This window comes from Rhinopithecus bieti, unplaced genomic scaffold, assembly GCF_001698545.2.
Source record: "Rhinopithecus bieti isolate Rb0 unplaced genomic scaffold, ASM169854v2 scaffold_26676, whole genome shotgun sequence".
NCBI classification, from domain to species: domain Eukaryota; kingdom Metazoa; phylum Chordata; class Mammalia; order Primates; family Cercopithecidae; genus Rhinopithecus; species Rhinopithecus bieti.
The window spans coordinates 578,323-590,908 of NW_016812009.1; the positions used below are offsets into that span (position 1 = coordinate 578,323).

The 12,586-nt window shown below is 44.0% G+C and overlaps 1 long non-coding RNA gene across 1 annotated transcript; it reads right to left on the bottom strand.

Annotated features, from left to right (window-relative positions):
• Positions 1 to 394: 394 nt before the first annotated feature.
• On the bottom strand, positions 395 to 4,610 carry LOC108544375 (uncharacterized). The gene is made up of 3 exons (XR_001889818.1): positions 4,412 to 4,610; positions 3,251 to 3,312; positions 395 to 1,111 (listed from the first exon to the last, which is right to left on the bottom strand). It is a non-coding gene; the product is annotated as an uncharacterized LOC108544375 (long non-coding RNA).
• Between the last annotated feature and the right edge of the window lie 7,976 nt (positions 4,611 to 12,586).

Genomic DNA, 12,586 nt, shown 5'->3' on the forward strand with positions numbered 1-12,586 from the left:
GTGTGCAATGTGGACATATATTCTGGAAATGGCATAAATTATCCCACTTTATTCACCCTCTCTGTTGCTTGGTCAGACTGACCCTACTTGAAAAAACTTCAGATTGGGCCAAACAAGGGTGTTTTTGGGCTGAGAGAATGTCCCTGAAAACTCTGATTTTATATTTGTTGACAAATGGAAAGTTGAAAAACATTTGCCCAAGAAGCCCCAATAAAGCATCATGCACAACCTGCCAAGAAATGTGAGTGAATTAGCAAAGGCTGGCCCAGGGAAATGAGGAGATGGGCTGGGTACCACCCAGTTCACCCCACCGCCCACCCAGAAGCTTTGATCTCATTGGCCTGTGACATGAGGACACATCTGGCTCAGGGAGATTCAGAGAGCTTGTTCTTGCAATACATTTTTTATTGAGTGATGATGATGTGACAGTCACTGTACTCAGTGCACTGGGGACACTACAGTAATTCCAGACCAAGCCCCTGCTCTCTGGAGCTTAGAATCTAGTGCAAGAGGCAGATAAGTAATTATGATATAGCTCTGAAAGTATTATGTAATGGCACTTACAGCAATGGGGAGAAGTAATATCTGAGGCTTGTGAAGAATAAAGTAAGAGTTGCTGAGAAAAGGATATTCAAAGAAGTGTACATTGTTCAATTTTTGTGGAGCACCAAAATGAGAGGTGAACCATGAGAAATGTTGGAAAGTCAGGCCAGACCAGAAGGAATCCTGTAAGCCATGCAGAATAAGCCTTGATCTCGAGGACTTTGGGGGCATTGAAACGTTTTATGCAGGAAAGTAACCTGATTAGATTTTCTTTTTAGGAAGCTCACTCTGGCTGTTGTCTGGGGATTCCATTAGAGGAGAGAAACAGGAGGCAGGGAAATCCATCATGCAGCCTTTGCAGCCGTTGCAGGCAGAACCAGCTGGCAGTGGTGAAGTGGACAGTGGGAAAATTAAAGGGGTGCTTCTGCAGGGGAATTGGTAGGAGTTGGTGATTGAATGTAGACTTTGAGAGAGAGTGAGGACTTAGGATCATGTTCAGGGTCCTGGTTTGACCATTAGGCAGATGACAGGAAGAAGTTCTCTCCTCCTATGTCAAGAGAGCTGTGACCTGCAGTGGAGCAGAACAGATAAAGTTTAAGGAAACTTAGGGCCAGCTTCACATCTTTACAACCTGTGCTGTCTAATGGGGCCTGCGTTCAGAAGGGCCCAGTGCATGTTTCGCTGGCCATCTTCAAATCTGTAATACATTTATCTTTGATAAATGTTTTGTAAGTGAAGACTGGTAGAACAATGGGGCATGTTCATGAGCAGAGGAGGCATTTGCGATGTGTGTGTCCTCCATTCTTTGCTGCCCCATTCAGATAGAGCACTTGGGATGCCCTGTGAACACCCAATTCCAGTGGACATATCACACGTGGTGGCTCAGAGAGACTCAAGCAGGTATAAGATAAGCATGGTCTGGAAGCTGATGGCTTTGAGTCTCACTGAACAGAGATTCCCTACTTCTGTTCCTTATTAACATGACTATGACTGAGTAAGTGGGTGCTGACCGCGCTGCAAGGCTGTGCTTTCCATTCAAATAAGAGCTTATTTCAGATGCAGAAAGAAGGCAATGGCGAGGCCGGGCGCGGTGGCTCAAGCCTGTAATCCCAGCACTTTGGGAGGCTGAGACGGGTGGATCACGAGGTCAGGAGATCGAGACCATCCTGGCTAACACGGTGAAACCCCATCTCTACTAAAAAATACAAAAAAACTAGCCGGGCGTGGTGGTGGGCGCCTGTGGTCCCAGCTACTCGGGAGGCTGAGCCAGGAGAATGGTGTAAACCCGGGAGGCGGAGCTTGCAGTGAGCTGAGATCCAGCCACTGCACTCCAGCCTGGGCGACTGAGCGAGACTCCGTCTCAAATAAATAAATAAATAAATAAATAAACAGAGCAACCAAGGAAGCTTCCTTAGTCCTGTTACTTCCCTGTGTCAGCCAACTACTTTTGCGAAACTGATGATATGGAAGGAAAGAAAAACACAGGGCAATGTATAGTTTCTTGTCCTCTGACTCCTTCCTTACTTCTCATTAAATTGAAGGTAGAATTTGAAATAAAATATGGAATTTTAAGAAACAGAAAAAGTAAATAGAAAGTAGAGAATGCTGGTAGAATGCACATTTATCAAAAACACTTAAGTCTGTGCAGTGTTTCTACTTTTCTGGCAAGAATGAAATACCTATGCATGTAGGAGCTACAAAATACAAATTGTGTAATTTCAGTGATTCCTTTTTTTTTTTTTTCAGAGACAGGGTCTTGCTCCATTGTCCAGGCTGGAGTGCAGTGGTGCAATCATAGCTCACTGAAACCTTGAACTCCTGGGCTCAAGTGAACCTTCTGCCTTAGCCTCCCAAGTAGCTAGGATTATATCTGCATGCCACCACCACCTCCGGCTAATGATTTTTTGTTTGTTTGTTTCTTGTTTTGTTTTGTTTTGGTAGAGATGGGGTCTTGCTATGTTGCCCAGGCTGGTCTTGAATTCCTGTACTCAAGCAATTCTCCTGCCTTGGCTCCCAAAGTGCTAGGATCATAGCACAGCACCCAGCCTTGAGTTAATGTTCTTATATTTGTATTTCACAGTATAAACAGTAAAATTCATGGTAATAATTTAGTTTTAGTTTTTCTTTACTTAGAAGGCCACTTAATGACATTTTTAGCAAATGAAAACACTATGACAGGCCTGGCATGGTGGCTCATGCTGGTAATCCCAGCACTTTGGGAGACTGAAGCAGGTGGATCACTTGAGTCCCGGAGTTCAAGACAAGCCTAGGAAACATAGTGAAATGCTGTCTCTACTGAAAATACAAAAATTAGCCAGGTGTGGTTATGCACATCTGTAATCCCAGCTACTCAGGAGGCTGAGGCACAAGAATCACTGAACCGAGGAGGCAGAGTTTGCAGTGAGCTGAGATCACACCACTGCACTCCAGCCTAGGCAACAGAGCAAGACTCTGTTTTAAGACAAACAAACCAACCCACTATAACCGTAAGAATGCAAAATGGTACAACTACTTTGGAAGACAGTTAGGCATGAATGTTTAGAGCAGATTTATTCATATTGCCAGAATTTAGAAGTAACAAAGATGACCTTCAGCATCCATTTGTGAATGAATACACAAACTGTGGTATATCCATACAATGGAATCTTATTCAGCGATAAAAAGAAGTGAGCTATCAAAACAATGAAAATACAAGAAGGAAACTTACATGCATATTGCTTAGTGAAAGAAACCAATCTGAAATCTGTATGATTCCAACTTGATGACATTCTGGAAAAGGCAAAACCACAGAGTAAGTTATAAGATCAGTGGCTTCCCGGAGCCCGGGAATAGAGGAAGAAGAGAGAAATGGATAGGTGGAGCATGGCAAGTTTTTAGGGCAGTGAAACCATTCTGTAAAATACTGAAACGATGGGCACATGACATTATGTGTTTGTCAAAACCTGTACAATGTACAGCACAAAGAGTAAACCCTGACTCAGAGGACAAGGAACTCTATTTTCTGCTCAATGCCAAATGGTACAGCCACTTTGGAAGACAGTGTAAACAATGTAAATTGTGAACTTTAGTTAAAAATAGTGTGTCAATATTGGCTCACTCATGGTAACAAATGTACCACACCAATGCAAAAGAGGAGGGAGGTATATGGGAGCTCTCTGTATTTTCTGCTCAATTTTTCTGTAAAAAATAAAGTCTATTAATTTTTTTTAAAAGGGAAAAGGAACCTTCATCACATAGTGTACTGACTTTTGGGAGTGACTAAGAGGCTGATGGTGGTGAAAGTGACAGCCACTCTAGCAAGTCCTCAGAGGGACTCATGGGGCTCTTTTCCTGGGCTTGGGATCCCTTCTTTGTCAACAGGGAGTGCTTGGGCCCCCTTCTTTGTCAAAAAGGAGTGGAGTTTCAAGTCCCCAGTTGCATACTGGCTTCTCCTTTGAGCACTGCCCAGACTTCAGGTGGTCTTTGTCAGAACTGGTGCTCAGGTGTGCTTTGTCATGAGCAGGGGCTCAGCCCCCTCCTCTCTCCCCTACCTTGCCCCATTTCAGAATTTAGGAATCATGATTTCCTTCCATATCTATAAGAGATGGGGAGTGCCATTTTTCCCTGGACAATAAATAATTGTCAGCATTATCACAAAGGAGACTTTAGTATAGTTTCTGCCACACACTGGGTCACTTTGACCAAGTTGCTTCAGCTCTCTGGGACTCATTTGGCCTATGTGTAAGTGGAAGTGATGAGGAGGGAGATAAATTAGGTGATTTTCCAAGAAAAGAAACTTAATATGTAAAAAGATATAGGTAGGACTGCTCCGGTTGAAGGCAGACAAAGTAGAGAGAGAGGCAGCCTGGAGTCCCGATCCACCACTCACCTGTCCTCTTGACCCACTGATGCCCTTGAGCTCCAGAATTTCTAGAACCCCAGGGTAGCATGGAGCACAGTTTGAGAACTCCTGATCCACCCACCTCATTTTATAAACAGAAGGGCAAAGGACTTGCTCAAGGTTGTACGAGGAGTTAGTGCTCAGGATGGAATTAAGACCCAGCTCTCTGGACATCTAGTTCCGTGCTCTTTCCCCTCACTGTTTTGCCCCAGTCCTGTTGCGGCCACTTTTTGTTTATTGAGTAGGAAACACCCTCCAAGCCCAAACATGAGCTCTGCCCTCTGGGAATGGAAACAGCAGCCCACACACAAATCATTGCCACTGCCCATGTACCCACCCAGGGTGCCAGCAATGCAATCCTGACTCTTACAGATAATGTGCATTTATAACCAGCTATGAGATTCCTCAGGTTCCTAGGCCTCTGAGATCGTTCTGTCAGGCATCTGGATGAACCACTGGCTTAGAGTTGTAAGCAGCTTGAGCAATTGTCCTCTGCGCCCACACAGCACTTAGTTATGCACAGTCCTGTGTTCTTATGGCCTCATCCTTTTGGAGTATTGGTCTTAGCTCTTCAACTGGATGCTCTACTCTGTAAGAACACAGCTTCTCTATGCCTAATTTTGTGTTCTGTACACAGTGGGTGCTTAGCTAAAAGTGCTTAATCATGCTTCTTTTCAAGGTCATTCCACCCATTTCTGCTCATAAAATGGGAAGGGGAGCCACATCAAAGAGAGTTCCAGAGGCAGTCCAGCTTTTGACCTATCAGAAAGGGCAGTGCACCACCTCGCCCAGCATGGAAAAAGTGAGAAGGAACTAGGCTGGCGGCCAATGAGGGTGTACTACAAATAGCCGCTACAAGTTTGGAACATTTCCTGTGCTGAACCCTGCAGATGTGTGATCTCCGGGAATGCTAAAAACAAACTTGGATGGACTTATTCCTACTCATGGTACAGATGAGGGAACTGAGACGTAGAGAAGGGAAGTAACTTGGAAAAGGCTTTAGAACTATGATTAGAACCCAGGTCTAGCTGATGCCAAAGCCCAGGTTCATAATCTCCATATCAGGATGGCCAAGGGCACTATAATTGGGGTTTTAAAAGTCCTAGGGTCACAGAAAGAGCTTGCATATCACATTTTTTGATAGCCCTGTGCCCAGTCTTTAACCTTCAGCCCACCTTGCTTTCTCTCCCACTCCTGCAGCCTCCTAAAGAGTTTAGGACACCAGGCCAGGCGCGGTGGCTCATGCCTGTAATCCCAGCATTTTGGGATCCGCCTAGGTGGGCGGATCATCTGAGTTTGGGAGTTCGAGACCTGACCAACATGGAGAAACCCCATCTCTACTAAAAATACAAAATTAACTGGGCGTGGTGGTGCATACCTGTAATCCCAGCTACTCGGGAGACTGAGGCAGGAGAATTATTTGAAACCAGGAGGCAGGGGTTGTGGTGAGCCGACATCACACCGTTGCACTCTAGCCTGGGCAACAAGAGCAAAACTCCATCTCAAAAAAAAAAAAAAAAGAATTTATGACACCGAATGAAAGGGCTAGAGAATGTAGAGCCAGTGATTTTATAAACCAGGCATGTCAGCATGGCCCAGAGACTTCCATGGGTGGGGAAAGAGGGTGCTGGCTGAGACATGAACACAGGCAGAGATGGGGTAATAAATACAGAAAATCTGCATAGTTTATCCCGGGGGCCTATAAATCTGGAACATTGTGGTCTAACTGAGCAGTCCTGCTAATGCACATATGATGAGTAAAAGCTTCTCTCAAAGTCAACTCAGGACTCTGAGAGTGTAGCAGGATGGTTACTCAGGCATCCTGGAGTAGGACAGACCTGGATTTCATTCCCAGATCCAGATCTGTCACTTATTGGTTGAGGGGCTTAGGGCAAATTACTTAAGCCTTTAAACTTTACTTTGCCATCTGTATTATGGAAATAATACCAACCTCAGAAGGTTGCAAATATTAAATGAGATTCTTATTGGGTGCTTAGCATTATATCTGGCATACTGTAAGCATTCAAGGAATAGTTACTATTATTATTATTATTAATGTTATTCAGGTTCAGTTTCTTATCAAGTAGGTATATATTTTTTTGACGGCCAAAGGGTTTAATAGCTCCCATTATGGACCCAAGTCAGCCCTTAAGCTCAGACTCCAGTGCAGCGATTAGCTCTTGCTCTCTGACCCACAGCCTCTGCAGTGTTTGTGTATCTGGAGGTTTACCTGGTAGAAAGACAACGGTGTAGGTTCCATCCAAAGATAGATAGGGTGGTAGCTCAGAAGAAAAATGACCCAGATCCCAGAACCTCTAACTTTCTTGAAAACTATTGAAACTTCCAGAATACCCAAAATCATGAAACCAGTTTTAAGGTTCTTGCTAGTCTGCAGGCAACCACAGACTCAAAATATTTGGGCTAGACTCTTCTATGGAAACAGAAATCATCTGGCCCAATCTCTTCTTTTTACAGATCAAAGCAGCAATTCCTGGAGATAGGGTGAAATTTTGACTAGACCTACAGATTATTAGAATTGCAAGGCGGCGAACAGCACCACAAAGGACTGAGAATGAGACCCAGCTAAAAGTCTCTGTGGATCTGGTGGCCTCCAATCCACACCATTTCCTGGCGACTCCAGTGCAGGATGGTCTTTCCCACTGCTGGGCGACTAGTGTGGCAGGCTCCTGCTGTGTTGCCCCATTGCTCCTACAACTGATTGGCTTGTGACCTGCTCAACCCAGGGGATAGTGAGTTCTTTGAAGGTAGGGGACGCTTTAGCAATTAGAATCCTAAAATCACAAACATGTTTTAGCTGGAAGGAACCTTAGAAATGCCATTCTCCCATCCCTTTATTCTACAAATGGGAAGACATAGGCTCACATAGGGAAGAATCACATTTATGGTCACCAGTTTCATGGTGGCAGAGCCAACTCCAGAGCCTCGAATCCTCTGAACACTTCACCAAGCTGTGTCGTCGCACTGCACATTCTGTAGAGCCTCAATATGCTGATGACTCACCCATTTTTACCCCTAGATCTGTCCTCTACCCAGAATTCCTGACTTGCAAATCCTACTTCCTATTCAACATCTCAACTTGGATGAGTAACAGACATCCCCACATGTCCAAAATGGGGCTCAGAGGAGATTGGGCATGTGTGAGTGTGCATATGTGGTGTCAGGAGGTGGGAATAAGCACTCATCACACATTAGCTTCTCGTTGGCTAGAAACACTGTCTAGCTAATACTGGTGGTGCTAATAGATCACACAGGGCAAAAGAAGGGTTGTGTGCTCTCTGTAGCAAAAGAAAGTGGGCGGCCTCTGTCAAAGAGCAGTGTTATCATACTGGGAAAGTTTCAGAGCCAGCCCTTCCTCTTGCCCAGACATATAGCTGGCATGCACTGGCATAAGGAGGAACACACCGGGATGTCAACAGAGTGACACACACACACATGCACACTCAATGTTGGAAACTGTTGTAACTCTTGTATTATTGGTAGATTGAAACTACCATGTTCAATTCCACATGATATTAAAAAACTACTTTAATCTGAAAATGTATTAGACCAGCTATTATCTGTTATCACCTGAGTTCACTCCTGAGAACTGTTTTTCTTTTTTTTTTTTTTGAGGTAGAGTCTCACTCTGTCCCCCAGGCTGGAATGCACTGGTACGATCTCGGCTCACTGCAACCTCCACTGCCTGGGTTCAAGCGATTCTCCTGCCTCAGCCTCCCAAGTAGCTGGGAGTACAGGTGCATGCCACCACGCCCGGCTGATTTTTGTATTTTTAGTAGAGACGGGGTTTCACCACGTTAGCCAGGATGGTCTTGAACTCCTGACCTCGTGATCCTCCCACCTCAGCCTCCCAAAGTGCTGGGATTAAAGGCATGAGTCACCGTGCCCAGCCGAGAAAAAATTTTATTATGGCTTCTATAGTGCTATTTCTTACAAGTCTGATTTTCTTTTTTCAGGACTCTACCCTGTTTGAATTGCCTTTATGAAAAAAAATGCAAAATGCAGCCCCAAGGGAGAGAATAATATAACTTATTATATAAGATTGATCAGAGATTAAATGAATACCTGCCAAATACCAATGTCTTCACTGATGCTAAGCTTCTCCCTCTTGCAAAGATAATCAACAAATTCAATTGCAGTGGAACAGTGTGAGCCCTCTAATTTGCTGTGGCAGGAAATAACACATCTGGTGTCCTCAACCACCACTCCGATTTGTTCAGATGACAACTCAACAGGAAGGCCCTCTCAAGGTGCAGTCCTTTCATCTTTAAGAGGAGAGATTGTGTTTCTCATAAGATAATCTTGCTTTCTCTGATTTCTGCAGTAGGATGTTTTATGTGCTATGGAAAAAAAAAGTAATACAATCAGGAACATATCAAGGTCATATCAAGACATACCAAGGTCATTCATACAGGCCCTCTTACCTTCAGTGGACTGGAGATGGACCGTCAGTAGGTGAACTCCTTAGAAAGTCTTCATGGACTCTATTCTGTTTCCTTTTGTGGGTCCTTAGGAAATACAGAGTGCTAGAATAACTACATTCTAAACCTCATAGAATAGAGATTAGGGATAAAACAGAGAAGGAAAAAAAGGGAAGCAGAAAAAGACCAAGGTACAATTGATATCTTAGCAACAAGCAGATCACACATGTCACTATTCAGTATCTACAGTTCTCTTTCTTTCTTTTTTCTTTCTTCTTTTTCTTTCTTTTCTTTTTTCTTTCTTTCTTTCTTTCTTTCTTTCTTTCTTTCTTTCTTTCTTTCTTTCTTTCTTTCTTTCTTTCTTTCTTTCTTTCTTTCTTTCTTTCTTTCTTTCTTTCTTTCTTTCTTTCTTTCTTTCTTCTTTCTCTTTCTTTCTTTCTTGCTTGCTTGCTTGCTTGCTTGCTTTCTTCTTTCTTTGTCTTCTTTCTGACAGGGTCTTACTCTATTACTCAGGCTGGAGTGCAGCGGCACAACTATGGCTTACTGCAGCCTCAACTTCTGGGCTCAAATGAGTTCAAATGATCCTCCCACTTCACCCTCCCAAATAGCTGCATTGCAGGCATGACTCACCATGCCTGGTCATTTTTTTTGTTGTTGACCATGCGGTCAAGAAAGGCATTCTCCTTCTTGAAGACATCTTCCTTAGCAGCCTAGACAAACTGAAATTTGTCCTGAGATGAGAGTTCTGTTTTTCTCAGGAGACACACCCCAACACACACACACTAGAGGCTGAAGGTAACTTTGCTCATGCTTTTATTATATCCCCACAGGTCCCAGCCCCAAGGATGGAAGAGAGCAAATGAATGTAGACATTTCCCCTTGGATAGAAAAAAAAGAGAAAAAAGGCTGAAAGTTTGTTCTAGTTTGAGAGAAAAAAAATTAACAGTAGGGGAAAGGAGGGGGTTTTGCTGGGATGTGGAGAACATGCAGGAGGTTGTTTATAAGGTGTTTCTTAAAAACGATCTTTCAACAAGCTGCTCATCTATTCTGTGTAACAACCCACTTCAAAACTTAACGGCGTCAAACAAGCACGATTTATTAGTTTTCCCAGTTCTGTGGGTTTACTGGACAGGTCTTCTGTTGACCTCATGGGGCTCCCTGTCCAGCTGCATGCAGCAGGCGGGTTTGTGCAGCCGGCTGGGCCTCTGTCTCCTTTATCCTGAAGGAGGCTAGACCTCACCTCTAAACATGGCAATGGCAGTGTCCCAAGAGAGTGAAAGTAACATCTGCAATGCAAGGTCCCCTAAAGACTAGCTCAGAGATTCACACAGTGACATTTCCGCCATATTCTATTGATCAAAGCCAGTCACAAGGGCAACCCATGTCCAAGGGATGGAAAAATAGATTTCTTGTCTCAGTACATGCCCCTGTAAACTGACAGAGTGAAGACAGGAGGGCACAGGGGAAGCATGATTCATCAGTGGCCATTATTGTAACAACATATCACATGAGGCAGTTGTTAGATATTAGAATGTTGGAGCCAAAAGAGACCAGGACAGGAACCCAGGACTCTTGACTTCCAGTCCAAGCCTCTTCCCACCACGCGTTATTCCAAGCAATAATTAGCTCTCTCTCAACTGCCGCGAGATTCTAGCACATCATGCTGCTAGATGTGGCTTCCAGCACCAGCTCAGTCAAATGTGGAGAGCCATCTTCTGCCCTAAGCAAGCCTGGCTTCTTCCCACCCTTCCCCAAGCTTCCCATACCATTTTTATATATGCCATAGACTCAAAACATTCTTCGTACATTTTAACAAGTTGGTGAGGAATTTCTACAGTGGAAACTCTTTTTCCTTTTGCAGCAAAATGGAATAACAGCAAACAACATCGGAGGAGGACGTGTCTGGGAGAGCAGCCATTTTAAAGAAGAGCACGTTAAGTCACAAACAGTCGCAGCTGATCTAGTTTGCAGTGTCGCCATACATGCCTAACTAAATATTGAAATCCCAGGAAAAACTCACTGTGCATCGTGTTCCAGAAACTAGCTTTGCAAGCAGTCTTCAGATGTGTACATTTTGTGTATTTGAGGCATATAATACATATATTTTCCTCCATGCTCACCCAACCTTTACTCCTATATTTAATTCAGCTGCGATGCCATACAAGCATTTCTATAAAGTACTTAATTTCGGGTGAGGCAAAGCAAAGAGAAGCCCCCAGGCCCAGGCTCTCCCTCTAGGAGACTAGTTTACTATTGGGGTGATTTTCCTCCTCACCCCCACCCCACATCTTCGGGGACATTTGTCAATGTCTGCAGCTCTTTTTATTGTCATGACTTGAAGGAGAGGTACTACAGGAATCCAGTGGGTAGAATTCAATGATGCTGCTAAACATCCTACAATGCACGAGACAGCCCCCAAAATGAAGAATGACCTAGCCCAAAATGTCACTAGTGCCTCTGTTGAGAAACTTGCTCTAGGAGCTTGCAGTTATGACACTGGGGCTGGCCTGATTTATGTTCAATGAAAACGTGGTTGCAGATCTCTATTTAAATCATTGCTTGGGCTGGGTGCAGGGGCTCACACCTGCAATCCCAACATTTTGGGAGGCCGGGGCAGGTGGATTCCCTGAGCTTAGGAGTTTGAGATCAGCCTTGGCAATATGGTGAAACCCCATTTCTACAAAAAATACAAAAATTATCTAGGCATGGTGGTACATGCCTGTGGTCCCAGCTACTCAGGAGGCTGAGGTCGGAGGACAGCTTGAGTCCAGGAGGTTGATGTTGCAGTGAGCTGAGATTGTGCCACTGCACTCCAGCCTGAGTGACACAGTGAGATCCTGTCTCAAACAAACAACTCACTGTCTCCCTCTATTCAAGTGTATTTTAAACTCTAAAGAAGAAAAGGGACATGGGAATACATTTTTGGCAGGGGTTAAGTCATGAAATACACAGTTTAGAGAAGAGATTATTTTCCATAGTGATTAGGCATTCATCACAAAGGAGGGACAGCTGACTATGTTAAAATATAATTGCCAGGTAAATATTTTCTTGACTACAAAGTGATGTTATAGGGTATTACTCAGAGAGGGAGGCGTTCCAATTAGCGGCTAATTTTTCATCATTTTTCCAGTTTTGATCTGGAGACAGATGCAGCTGTCACTGATGTAGAGCCAAGGTTTTCGGGACCTTCTCTTGTCACTGATAGGAAACTACCCTCTTCCCGCAAAGGGCCGAGACTGGCAGGTACAGTGAGCCCAGACAAGATTGGAACTCGTCAATTTCTCACATATGTAGTTCTGAAATCAAAACCTCTCTCCCAGAAGTCTCTCAGTGATGGAGAGCCCGGCAAAGTGACGGGTAGATAGTCTTCTTGTATTGCATGGACCAAGGGACTCAGGATCAGGGAATTTACATAATTTGCCTAACAACACACAACTGGTAAGAATTGGAACCAGGCTCTGAAGTCCCATCTTCTCTCTTCTAGATTGGATTGCTTTCTTATTGACTTGGTATGCTGAAAAGGGCACTTGATTGGGAATCAAAAATAGTATCAAGTTTTGTTTTGTTTTGTTTTCTTTCTTCTTTCTTTTCTCCTTTTCTTTTCTTTCCCTCCCTTCCTTCCTTCTTTCCTTCCTTCCTTTTCCTTTCCTTCCTTCCTTTCTCTTTCTTTCTCTTTCTGTCTCTCTTCCTTCCTTCCTCCCTCCCCACTCTACTCCCCTCCCCT